The sequence below is a fragment of the Carassius gibelio genome, chromosome B2 (assembly GCF_023724105.1).
Source record: "Carassius gibelio isolate Cgi1373 ecotype wild population from Czech Republic chromosome B2, carGib1.2-hapl.c, whole genome shotgun sequence".
NCBI lineage: Eukaryota > Metazoa > Chordata > Actinopteri > Cypriniformes > Cyprinidae > Carassius > Carassius gibelio.
In genome coordinates, this window is record NC_068397.1 from 7,673,294 (window position 1) to 7,686,941 (window position 13,648).

Genomic DNA, 13,648 nt, shown 5'->3' on the forward strand with positions numbered 1-13,648 from the left:
TAAAACAATGGACCTCTGAAGTTACAAACAATGGGAAAACTATTTAGAAAACTGGCAGAGATTCTGAGATCTTCTGAGAGAAACTGGAGAGGGATCTTGAGAAATTACAAACCTCACGTAAATGGACATCTTTTAGGACCTAATAAAGCATGTGTTTTTAACAAAAGATGTGGCCAAATGTAAAATCTATTAATCTGGGTGTTTAAATAATACATACAAATTAATACATTTACAGATTCTGTGATTTTTTTCTTTGTAAATCAGGAAAAGGTTTGTAGATGGGTTAAAAATAAAAGATCTCTCTGTTAAATAAGAAGCGGCAGCATTTATCCTCCTTGTTGATATGGCAGTGGAATAAGTCAGAGAAGCACAAAAACTGGAAATGGTTCTCTAAAAGTGTCCCATGCATACTCACTCCATACCTCAACATTGCGAGACACAAAAATATCCATACTGTATTGTGTTCAGGTTAAAGGTCCGGGGATCAAATGTCAATAATAAGAGAGAAAAAAAAGATGGAGTTTGGTCACCAGATCTGAGCTTTGCAGCGATACATTAGACTTTAGCATACATTTAAAAAAAATACTTATCAAGGAAATCATATACTTTTAAAGAATATACTTGATACAAATTGAATGTGACAATTTGGGATAATTGCATGCTATTTGCAATTCAATTAAAATGTAATAAATTTCTTATTGTCTTTGAAAAATTGTTACAGTGTACTGTTCAATGTACAGACAATAATTTACATGAAGAGGCAAAAGTTTCAAACACCTGAAATACTATTCATGCATTTTAAGCTACTCAAAAAAAAAAAAAACTCTGCTTGTAAAAACCTAGAACAGCGGTCCCCAACCTTTTCAGCACCAAGGACTGGTTTAATGTCAGACAATATTTTCACGGACCAGGCATTAAGGTGTGAAGCATAAATACAACAAAATAAAACGATATGACTGGCATAAAAATGGTGGTATTTTGTAAATATAATAAACATGAATCCATTGTGTATTCGTATGCAACTTTATTAGCAGCGTCCTCATAACATCGCGCCAACACCACCCTGACTGACGTTGCAACAGTGTCTGGGTTGTGTTCCCTGGGTTTCCACTAGGTGTCCTCCTTTCCCACGGTGTCTGTCACCTTATCACTTCCTGTTCCCTTATTTGGTCACCTTCCTCCTTGTTTGAGTTAACTGATTGTTCCCCACCTGTCTCCAGTTCCCCCATCATCCTTCTGTGTATTTATACCCGGTCTGTCTGTCTCTCTGTCACGGAGTCCTTGTCTTATGTGTGATACTATCCGTAGTCTGCTCTTGCCATGTGTTCTTGTTTTGTTTTTCATGTTTATTGGATATTCTAGTTTTGACCCTGCCTGGACTGTTTACCCTTTTGGATTGCCCCTCAATAAACCTCTTACCTGCACTTGGATCTCTCCTGTGTTTCCCGTATCACCGAACGTGACAGAAGGACTCCGTCACCCTGAGATCCAGCGGTATGTCGGTTGACGCTTCTTCCCCAGCCACCGAGCGGGAGAGAAGCAATCAGTTTGAGGGAACCCGCCTGGTCATGTTTCGCAGGACCAGGGGAGGTCGCCGAGGAGGAGGTGGGCGAGAGGAAGCTCAGCATCGCTCTCCACCATGGCCCAGGGCTCATGTGGGAGGGACCCGAGCCGCCATCTCACCTTGGCAGAAGGAGAAAGCCAGTGCCACTGCCCATGATGGCCGCAGGTCCAGCGCCACAGCACAAGATGGCCGCCAACCCAGCACCGCTGCGGTGCATGGCCACCAACCCAGCACCACGAGGCAAGATGGAAGCCAGCCTCACACCACAGTAAAGGATGGCCGCCAGCTCAGCGCCATGAGGCAACATGGCCGCCAACCCATTACCACGAAGCAAGACGGCCGCCAACCCAGCGCCACAGCACAAGATGGCCATTAACCCAGCGCAATATGGACGCCAGCCCAATGCCACAGCACAAAGTGGTCACCAGTCTAGCGCTACGGTGCAAGATGGCTGCCAGCTCAGCGCTAACGCCCAAGATGGCCGCTGACCAATTTCTCGATTACTTCGAGATGCTGTCAAAGATCCTAAAGATTCCCAAGACGGTTCACGTCATGGCTGCTGAGCCAGCGCCACAGCCCAAGATGGCCGCCAGCCCAGTGCCATAGCACCGGGTGGTCACCAGCCCAGCACCACAGCACAAGATGGCCGCTAACCCAGCGCCAATGCCCAAATTGGCCACTGGTCCAGCACCTCAACCCAAGAAGGCTCCCTGTCCAGAGTCATGGCCCAAGATGGCTGCTTGCCCAGCGCCGCTGCACAGGATGACAGTCACAGCTGACCCTCTGGAGTTGATTCAGGTCAGATGACCCTCCAGAGTTGAGTCAGGTTCCAGTGAACTCTCCAGAGTAGAGTCAGGTTTCAGTGAACTCTCCATAGTCGAGTCAGGTTCCAGTTAACTCTCCAGAGTCGAGTCAGGTTCCAGTTGACCCTCCAGAGTCGAGTCAGGTTCCAGTTGACCCTCCAGAGTCGAGTCAGGTTCCAGTTGACCCTCCAGAGTCGAGTCAGGTTCCAGTTGACCCTCCAGAGTCGAGTCAGGTTCCAGTTGACCCTCCAGAGTCGAGTCAGGTTCCAGTGAACTCTCCAGAGTCGAGTCAGGTTCCAGTGAACTCTCCAGAGTCGAGCTAGTCACCGCTGACCCTCCAGAGCCAGGGCTAGTCACCGATGACCTTCCAGAGTCAGGGCTAGTCACCGATGACCTTCCAGAGTCAGGGCTAGTCACCGATGACCTTCCAGAGTCAGGGCTAGTCACCGATGATGTTCCAGAGTCAGGGCTAGTCATCGCTGATCCTCCAGAGTCAGGGCTAGGTACCATGGACTTTCCAGAGACAAGGCTGGACACCATTGACCTTTCAGAGTCAAGTCAAGTCATTGGTGATCTTCAAGGACTGTGTCAAGTCACTGGTGATCTTCAAGGACTGTGTCAAGTCACTGTTGATCTTCAAGGACTGTGTCAAGTCACCGGTGATCTTCATGAACAAGTGCCAGTCACCAATGATCTTCCCGAGCAGAGTCAGGCCAGCGCCGATCTTCTGGAGTCCAGTAAGAACACCAGGGGATTACCAGAGCTTTTTTTAGTACAAATTTAATATGGACGCCAGCCCAATGCCACAGCACAAAGTGGTCAGGTTCCAGTTGACCCTCCAGAGTCGGGTCAGGTTCCAGTTGACACTCCAGAGTCGAGTCAGGTTACAGTGAACTCTTCAGAGACGAGTCAGGTTACAGTGAACTCTCCAGAGTCGAGTCAGGTGTTCGTGGACCCTTCAGAGTCAGGGCTAGTCACCGATGATCCTCCAGAGTCAGGGCTAGTCACCGCTGACCCTCCAGAGCCAGGGCTAGTCACCGATGACCTTCCAGAGTCAGGGCTAGTCACCGATGACCTTCCAGAGTCAGGGCTAGTCACCGATGACCTTCCAGAGTCAGGGCTAGTCACCGATGATGTTCCAGAGTCAGGGCTAGTCATCGCTGATCCTCCAGAGTCAGGGCTAGGTACCATGGACTTTCCAGAGACAAGGCTGGTCACCATTGACCTTTCAGAGTCAAGTCAAGTCATTGGTGATCTTCAAGGACTGTGTCAAGTCACTGGTGATCTTCAAGGACTGTGTCAAGTCACTGTTGATCTTCAAGGACTGTGTCAAGTCACCGGTGATCTTCATGAACAAGTGCCAGTCACCAATGATCTTCCCGAGCAGAGTCAGGCCAGCGCCGATCTTCTGGAGTCCAGTAAGAACACCAGGGGATTACCAGAGCTTCGTTGTTCCGCTGGTCCGGCCGCACTGAGGTCTGATCCGCCCTGGAGGGCTTCCGCCTTGACCACACGGCTGTGGTGGTCTTCTGCTCCGCCCTGGGGGACTCCGGCCTCAACCACAGGGGTGTGGTGGTCTTCTGCTCCGCCCTGGGGGAATCCGGCATCGACCACAAGGACGTGGTGGTCTTCTGCTCCGCCCTGGGAGGCTTCCGCCCGGACCACACGGTTGTGGTGGTCTTCTGCTCCGCCCTGGGGGAATCCGGTATCGACCACAAGGACGTGGTGGTCTTCTGCTCTGCCCTGGGAGGCTTCCGCCCGGACCACACAGTTGTGGTGGTCTTCTGCTCCGCCCTGGGGGACTCCGGCATCGACCACAGGGACGTGGTGGTCATCTGCTCCGCCCTGGGGGACTCCGACGTCGACCTCAAGGATGTGGTGGTCTTCCGCTCCACCCTGGGGGACTCTGGCATCGACCACGAGGACGTGGTGGTCTTCTGCTCCGCCCTGGGGGGCTTCCGCTCTGACCACACGGTTGTGTTGGTCTTCTGCTCCACCCTGGGGGACTCCAGTCTCCACCACACAGACGTGGTGGTCTTCTGCTCCGCCCTGGGGGGGCTTCATGTTGTTGTTTGTTTTTTGTTTTGTGTGTTCACTCCCGTCCCTGTTCCCCTCTGTTAGTCTGGCCCTCCGTCCCTCCCCCTGAACCTCCTCCGGTCCTCCTCCCTCCTGGTCTCCATGTTTTGTGTTTACATTCTGGTGCCTGTTCCCCATGTTTTTCTTTTCTGGCCCTTCGTCCCTCCCCCTGAGCCTCCACCTGTCCGCCTCCCTCCTGGTCTCTGTTTTTTGTCTGTCATGGAGCGTCTGGGAGCCGCTCCGTAGAGGGGGGGTACTGTCACAGTGTCTGGGTTGTGTTCCCTGGGTTTCCACTAGGTGTCCTCCTTTCCCACGGTGTCTGTCACCTTATCACTTCCTGTTCCCTTATTTGGTCACCTTCCTCCTTGTTTGAGTTAATTGATTGTTCCCCACCTCTCTCCAGTTCCCTCATCATCCTTATGTGTATTTATACCCAGTCTGTCTGAGTCTGTGTCACTGAGTCCTTGTCTTATGTGTGATACTATCCGTAGTCTGCTCTTGCCGTGTGTTATTGTTTTGTTTTTCATGTTTATTGGATATTCTGGTTTTGACCCTGCCTGGACTGTTTACCCTTTTGGATTGCCCCTCAATAAACCTCTTACCTGCACTTGGATCTCTCCTGTGTTTCCTGTATCACCGAACGTGACAGACGTGCATAACATGGATAATATATAATGAGCGAGTACATCATGAATCCATTTTCAAACAGTGTTTTTGTCTTATCTTTAATCACTATGGTACTCCTATTGAGAGTGAGGAGTCATGTGCCGATTTGGGAGGGGTCTGAGTCGATCGGCCATGATGGCAGGATACGCTATCGGTTGCCAGGGGCAATGCCTTCAGAACTTCACAGAGGCGCGACTAAACATTTCAGAGCGCTTTCATTTTTGCGCATTTATTTTGTCGGCTGAACAGATCGAGACGGATCTACGAATACGAGAAAGAAAAGGAAGAAAGTAAAGCAATGCAAAAACATAAGGCGAAAGAAAGGGGACCTTACAGGAACAAGCTCACACCAAGCGCAAAACAGCGGTGTTTGGAGAAGCTCTCAGGCATCCAAAATATCGACCCATACGAGCTTGCTGCAGCGGCACAGAGACCTGAACAATTTACCTCTGTGCACACATATGGATGTTGGGGATTATATTGTTTACGATGTAAGTCACCTTGCATTCACGCTGTTAATGGCTTTAATCTAACCAGGATATTTATATCTTGCAATCACACATTTAACTACCCTAGCCAACCCAGAATTGGTTTGTCCACTTTGCAGCCGCCAACACAAAAACCTTGTACAGTATGTGTCATTGGGCTAAAATCAAATCATAACTAAACATACACGGCTTTAGCCTACATCAAAACATGATGGAAACGTTCGTACATTGAACATCTCGTTACGATCTAGTGTTTACAAAACAGTAGCAGTTAATTACTTTGTCATTTTGGTCAAGAAGTGCATTCTAAATGCAATGTAATTACAATACACTAAAACGCATGTGAATAAACTTACTTTGACCAGTACAACACTGTTTTCATCACCTGCTGTAGATGGACCCAGCCACAGCAGAAAGCCTCGTAACTTTCCAAAGACTTGTGGCTTTTAAACTCCTACATTGTGTAGAAACTTAAACCAAAAACAATATAATTCCCAATGTCCATATGTGTAGATGGAGGTAATGGTCCAGGTCTCTGTGCTGCTGCAGGGAGCTCATATGGGTCGATATTTTGGATGCTTGAGAGCTTCTCCAAATCCCGCTGTTTTGCGCTTGGTGTAACATAAAAAAACTGTATTCCATTGTTCCTATGTTTTCCATATGTGTCGTGAGAGGTACTGGAGCAGTTTTTAACACAGCAGTAACTTCCATGCATGGTAAAACAGTGCAGAATTGCGAGAACCTCCTCTACTACCGAGTTAACAACACATGTAAACAATCCTGTTCCGCCACCGGTATTCTGCCAACATGGCGGAGACTGTGATTTCAAGGGAGGGGCTTTGTGCTATGATGACAACTCCCCACTCTCAATAAAAAGTGTTTATATTCGGACTATTTTAGTCTGGTTGGGCTCGGCAACGCTGCAAAGTAGCGCAGTACCTGCGTGACTCGCCGCAGATGTAAACAGAGAGAAGTAGCTCCGGCTACAATGTTCTTCCGCCAGACTCCAGCGCCAAAAGTTACCGACTGCAGCTTTAATGTAAGTTATTTTTTCTTTCTTGTGCGGCCCGGTACCAAATGCCGCACGGACCAGTACCGGTCCGCGGCCCGGGGGTTGGGGACCGCTGACCTAGAACACTGTCTAAGACTTGATGGTTGCTCTGTCAATTCTTCGTCATCAGTTAGGAACCTAGGTGTGCTATTTGATCGCAATCTTTCCTTAGAAAGCCATGTTTCTAGCATTTGTAAAACTGTATTTTTTCCATCTCAAAAATATATCTAAATTACGGCCTATGCTCTCAATGTCAAATGCAGAAATGTTAATCCATGCATTTATGACCTCAAGGTTAGATTATTGTAATGCTTTATTGGGTGGTTGTTCTGCACGCTTAGTAAACAAACTACAGCTAGTCCAAAATGCAGCAGCAAGAGTTCTTACTAGAACCAGGAAGTATGACCATATTAGCCCGGTCCTGTCAACGCTACACTGGCTCCCTATCAAACATCATATAGATTTTAAAATATTGCTTATTACTTATAAAGCCCTGAATGGTTTAGCACCTCAGTATTTGAATGAACTCCTTTTACATTATAATCCTCTACGTACGCTACATTCTCAAAACTCAGGAAATTTGATAATACCTAGAATATCAAAATCAACTGCAGGCGGCAGATCCTTTTCCTATTTGGCGCCTAAACTCTGGAATAACCAACCTAACATTGTTCAGGAGGCAGACACACTCTTGCAGTTTAAAACTAGATTAAAGACCCATCTCTTCAAACCTGGTTTACACATAATATACTAATATGCTTTTAATATCCAAATCAGTTAAAGGATTTTTAGGCTGCATTAATTAGGTAAACCGGAACCGGGAACACTTACCATAACACCTGATGTACTTGCTACATCATTAGAAGAATGGCATCTACGCTAATATTAGTCTGTTTCTCTCTTATTCAGAGGTCACCGTAGCCACCAGATCCAGTCTGTATCCAGATCAGAGGGTCACTGCAGTCGCCGGATCCAGTACGTATCCAGACCAGATGGTGGATCAGCACCTAGAAAGGACCTCTACTGCCCTGAAAGACAGCGGAGACCAGGACAACTAGAGCCCCAGATACAGATCCCCTGTAAAGACCTTGTCTCAGAGGACCACCAGGACAAGACCACAGGAAACAGGTGATTCTTCTGCACAATCTGACTTTGCTGCAGCCTGGAATTGAACTACCTGTTTCATCTGGTCAGAGGAGAACTGGCCCCCCAACTGAGCCTGGTTTCTCCCAAGGTTTTTTTCTCCATTCTGTCACCGATGGAGTTTCGGTTCCTTGCCGCTGTCGCCTCTGGCTTGCTTAGTTGGGGTCACTTCTTCTACAGCGATATCGTTGACTTGATTGGAAATAAATGCACAGACACTATTTAAACTGAACAGAGATGACATCACTGAATTCAATGATGAACTGCCTTTAACTATCATTTTGCATTATTGACACACTGTTTTCCTAATGAATGTTGTTCAGTTGCTTTGACGCAATGTATTTAGTTTAAAACGCTATATAAATAAAGGTGACTTGACTTGACTTGACTCAAATAATTCTAATATATTCTGGTGGGAAATATTTGAATTTGAATAAAAACCCATATTTAAGAGGCAATAATTTATGGTTTTAAATTTAACTACAAATTTAAAGGCGTTTTTTTAATGAAACTTGTATGTCATATATTATAAAATATTTATAAATACAAATTTGTAATGAAAAAGTTGCAGAGGGGTGACTTTAATGCCAGAGTGGGTGCTAACATTCTGGAAAACCATTGATATGGCAACATGAATGACAACGGTCAGGGCTTACTGGAACTTTGTAGCACCCCAATCTTTGTGTCCCTTCTTCATTGATGGTCCCAGGAAAGTTTCATTTCACCAGGCCCAAGCCTACTCTTCGTCTGGATTTTTCGCAGCATGCATTCCAGGAACTACTTGCTTCCAGCTTTGACTCATCACCTACTCATGCAGACATCTCGGCTACCTGTCAGCACTTCCACTCTGTTACCACAAAGGCTGCATTCTCCATCTTTGGAAAATTATCCAGATCCCAGCCTGACTGGTTCAAAACCCATGCCAGCCTGCTCCTACCTGCAATTGACTCTAAGCGTTCAGCCAGACTGTCCTACCTGCAGCATAAAACTCTCTCAAATAAGGCAGCATTGAAGAAGGCTTTCTGCAATGTACAACGGGTCCCTCACATAGCCATGCAGGCTTACTGGAGCACACTGTGTGACCGTGTTCAGTCAAGTGCATCCATTGGAAACATCCAAGGAGTCTTTGAAGGTCTGAAAGAAGCCCAGTCCCAAAAAAATCCTCTCCACTCCGTTCCCTATCAGGTGAACTTCTGACTAATTTAGCATCTCAATTAGCGAGATGGGCAGAGCATTACAGCCTTCTCTATGCTCAGCCTGTCACAGCCAACACACTGGCAATAATTGCTGCTGTTCCTGAACTCCCCCCATGTCAGATCATGTGAGGAAGTAAAATCTGCAATTAGAGCACTGAAAAATAACAACTCTCGCGGAGCTGACGGCCTCCCCCCTGAGGCTTATAAGGCAGGTGGTGATGTTCTTGCCTCTGTCCTACATCATCTGGTTGTGATGTGCTGGAACAATGGATATCTCCCACATGTCCTTAGAGATGCCAACACAATCACCATATACAAGAACAAGGGGGACTGTGCAGACTGTAACAACTTCAGAGGAATATTTTTGCTCAGTCTTGCTGGAAAGATATTTGCTGGTACTATTCTACTACGTATACAAATTCTTGTTGACCGTATCCTCCCTGAAAGCCAGTGTGGGTTTCGTGCTGGCCGCTCCATAGCAGACATGGTGTTCTGTGCTTGTCAACTACAGGAAAAGTGTATTGAACAGCATAAACCTCTGTTCTTGGTGTTTGTTGACTTTACCACGGCCTTTGACTATGTTAGTCGATCTGGAATTTTCCTTATCCTACAAAGACTTGGCTGACCTCCAAAGTAACTGAGTCAAGTCAAAGTCAAGTCTGCTTTATTGTCAATTCTTCCACATGTACAGTACATACATACAGAGAATAAAAATTGTGTTACTCTCAGACCCCCGGTGCATACAGATAACATTAACAGTAGAGCCTAAAAATCTAGATCAAATATAAAAGTAGATACAACTATACAATAAGGGAATGTAAAAAAAGACATCTAATAAAATTAAAAATCAAGTTAAATAAAGCAGCGCAAGGCACATGGCAGATAGAGTGCAAATCAGGTGAAGTGAACAAACAGTGCAGATAAAAGATTTTCATAATTCAGTGGTGCCTGTGGCAGAAGAGGGATGGGGGGGGTCAAGTTCTGGAGCGAGTTCAGTTTCCTGACAGCCTGGTGGATGAAGCTGTCCTTCAGTCTGCTGGTCCTGGCCTGGAGACTCTGCAGTCTCCTCACAGATGGAAGCAGACTGAAGAAGCTGTGGGATGGGTGGGTGGCATCACCTGTGATGCAGAGGGCTTTGCGGGTGAGACGGGTTCCATAAATGTCCTGCAGGGAGGGGAGAGAGACACCAATGATCTTCTCAGCTGCTCTCACTATGCGTTGCAGAGTCTTTCGGCTGGACGCATGCAGGCGCAAAACCACACAGTGATGCAGCTCATTAAAATGCTGTCGATGGTGCCTCTGTAGAAGGTGTACATGATGGGGAGCTGGGCTCTGGCTCTTCTCAGTTTGCGGAGGAAGTAGAGACGCTGTTGTGATGTGTTGTCTTGGCCAGTGTTGCAGTGTTGTCGGTCCAGGAGAGGTCCTCTGTAATGTGCACACCCAGGAATTGGTGTTGCTCATGCTCTCCACAGTTGTACCGTTGATGGTCAGAGGAATGTGGTGAGTGTGCGCTCTCCCGAAGTCAACAACAATCTCCTTCATCTTCTCCACATGCAGAGAGAGATTGTTGTCATTGCACCATCCGGCCAGGCGACTCATCTCGCTCCTGTAGTTTGTCTCATCTTTGTTGCTAATGAGACCCACCACAGTCGTGTCATCCGCAAACTTAAATGAACAGTATGGGATTTTTGGCCACCAGGGGTCACTCAATCAAAATAATTACATAAGATGTACTTTGATGACGTCGGGAAAGAGCGTAGGCTCATGGGAGTTGTTGTTCATTGGAACACACGCTCTGTCGCTCCCTATCATTCCTCATTCATTCTAACTTAGTATTTTGACAATCACGTCTTTTCGAATGAAGCTACTTTATCCAGCTAGATATAGAAAAAATGTAGATTTACATTATACTATACGTGAGAGCTAGTCTGTCTGCGTTTTACACAAGACATCATCGTTTCACAAAATATACGGATAGATACAGTTAGCTGAATGCATACCTGTTTATCAGAATTCAAACAAGTTCGGTATCTCTCTGTAGTCTCAGTTTGTCACGAAACTCTATCTTGGAAATGCAACTCCAATATTTACCCGTGTCTTGTTTCTTATCTTGTCCCAAAACCTTCTCGGGTCATTTATTTCACCCGTACGTTTGCGCTTCACAGAACGTGCAGGCAAAGCATAATCATGATCCATAACTAAGTTATTGATTGAGGTATAAATATGAATATAAACAATATAAATATAAGATATAATAGTCTCGATCAAGGCTAGCTACTACTTTTTCTTCTTTGTCTCATCTTTGCTTCTGTTCACCTTTGTATTTGGGGGTTCCGCAGGAAGTTAAATAAACTAGAGGGGTCAAAGTTTATATGACGCCATAGACGGGCGACAAAACGGAAATAAAGAAACGTGCCGTGTCTTCTAATTAAACTATAATTTTCTCCGGATTTGAAAGTTCATGGAAACTGTCCGAATAATGTAAGCACAAAACTAAAAAATATATATAACATAGATATAGTGATTTCTGCTATTTTTAAAGCAGAAAAATTACATATTGCACCTTTAATAAAGAGGTTGGAGTTGTGTGATCGTGTGCAGTCACTGAAGGTGGTTACTGAGTTTCATGAGGGCATGAAGGCAACCATACAGTCTGAAGGCACTCGCTCTGAAGAGTTCAAAATTTGCCTACCTGGGTTACACAGTATTAAACAACAATAACCTTGATGCAGAGCTTGACATGCGCATTGGGAGGGCATCATCACTGTTTGGAAAACTGAGCAAGCGTGTCTACAACAAGTACCTCTCATTGCTCCTCAAAGTCTGTGTATACCATGCATGTGTACTTAGCAACTTACTATATGCAAGCGAGACATGGACAATATACAGGAGGCATGAACATCGCCTCAACGCCTTCCATTTTCGCTGCCTTAACTCTATACAGGGTGTATGCTGGAAGGATCACGTGCCAAACTCTTTCATACTTGAGGTAACTGGTTCCAGTGACCTGTACACCATCCTTCGTGAATGCCACCTCCGCTGGATTGGGCATATTTATCGAATGAATGACACCCTGACACATCGTCATTGTGTGTCTTTGTACCATCATCATATCTTCTCATTAAATATTGGTACTCGCTATTGTTTCCAGACTGTCCTTTCACCAGCCGTCACAGAACGATCTCACCTACATGGAAGCAGCGAGCACCAATACCCTCACCGACTTCATGCACCACAGCGTCAAAAGGATGGATCAGCAGCAGGAGAGCATCTCGAACACCGGATGCGCTGTCCAAGCGCTGGTGGCACAGGTGTCCGAGCTCACCCAGCAGATCCATCAGCTCACGTCTCCCCATGCGCCCATCACACCGCCTGCGCCGTCCGTTCCCCCGGGGATTCCCCAGGACCACTTCCGGCCAGAGCTGCGACTTCTGGCGCCGGAGAACTACGCTGGTGAGCCAACTTTTTGTAGAACATTCCTTAACAAATGCTCGATGCATTTTGCTCTGCAGCCCCGCACTTTCGCTACGGAGGAATCCAAAACAGCGTTCACGCTCACACTTCTCTCTGGCAAGGCTGCCTTATGGGGAACGGCGGTGTGGGAAAATCAACATCCGTGTTGTGCCTCGTTCCACCTCCTATCAGATGAGATGAAGAGAGTCTTTGACAGGGCCGCGACCGGCAGGGAGGCCGCCCATCGCCTCTCGGAACTCCGGCAAGGACATTCATCTGTCACCGAGTATTCCATCGAGTTCCGTACCCTGGCTGCAGCGTGCTAGTGGAACGAGGCGGCGCAGTGGGATAGATTCCTGCATGGGTTATCCGACCGTGTTCAGCAGGAGATCTACCTTCTCGAGCTGCCCCCTACTCTCAACGAACTCATAGACCTGGCATTGCGGGTGGAGGCCAGGTTTAATCGCCTGGGCCGCCAACACAGTCCTTCAAGACATCCATTCTCTCCTGGTAGGGGGCGCTTGAGTCGAGAGAACGCGGTCGGTTCTGTCGACGATCACGAGCCCATGCAGGTGGGTCGAGCTCGGCTGTCCCGGAGGGAGAGGGAACGGCGGAGGTCCCAAGGACTATGTTTATACTGTGGAGGCTCTGACCATAACAACTACTCTTGCCCGGTAAAAGAGTCAGCCCGATAGTAAACCTGAGGCTACTATCGGGGGGGATCTCCGCTGAGAAGTCCTCACCCACATCATCGACCCTCCTTCCGGTGAGACTGCGGTGGAAGAATCACCATCATGAATGCCAAGCCCTTCTGGACTCCGGAGCCGAAGGTAATTTCATTGATTCTTCACTTGCTCATCACCTGAACGTCCTTCCTGTGTCTCTTCCCATCCATGTCACCGCACTCAACGGCCAGGAACTGCCTCACGTCACCCACCATACTGAACCCATCACACTCATCACATCTGGCAACCATCAAGAAACCATTTCCTTTTTCCTCATGGACTCCCCTGTTGCTCCCATTGTTTTAGGTCACCCCTGGTTGTTCAAACATAATCCACGAGTGGAATGGGGTTCTAACACTGTCACATTGTGGAGTGAAAGTTGTCATGAGTCTTGGCTGGTTTCTGCCTGTCCTGTTGTTCCTGTTTCTGTTTTTCAGAAGGAGACCATGGCTTTGCCAAATGTGCCCATTGAGTACCTGGACC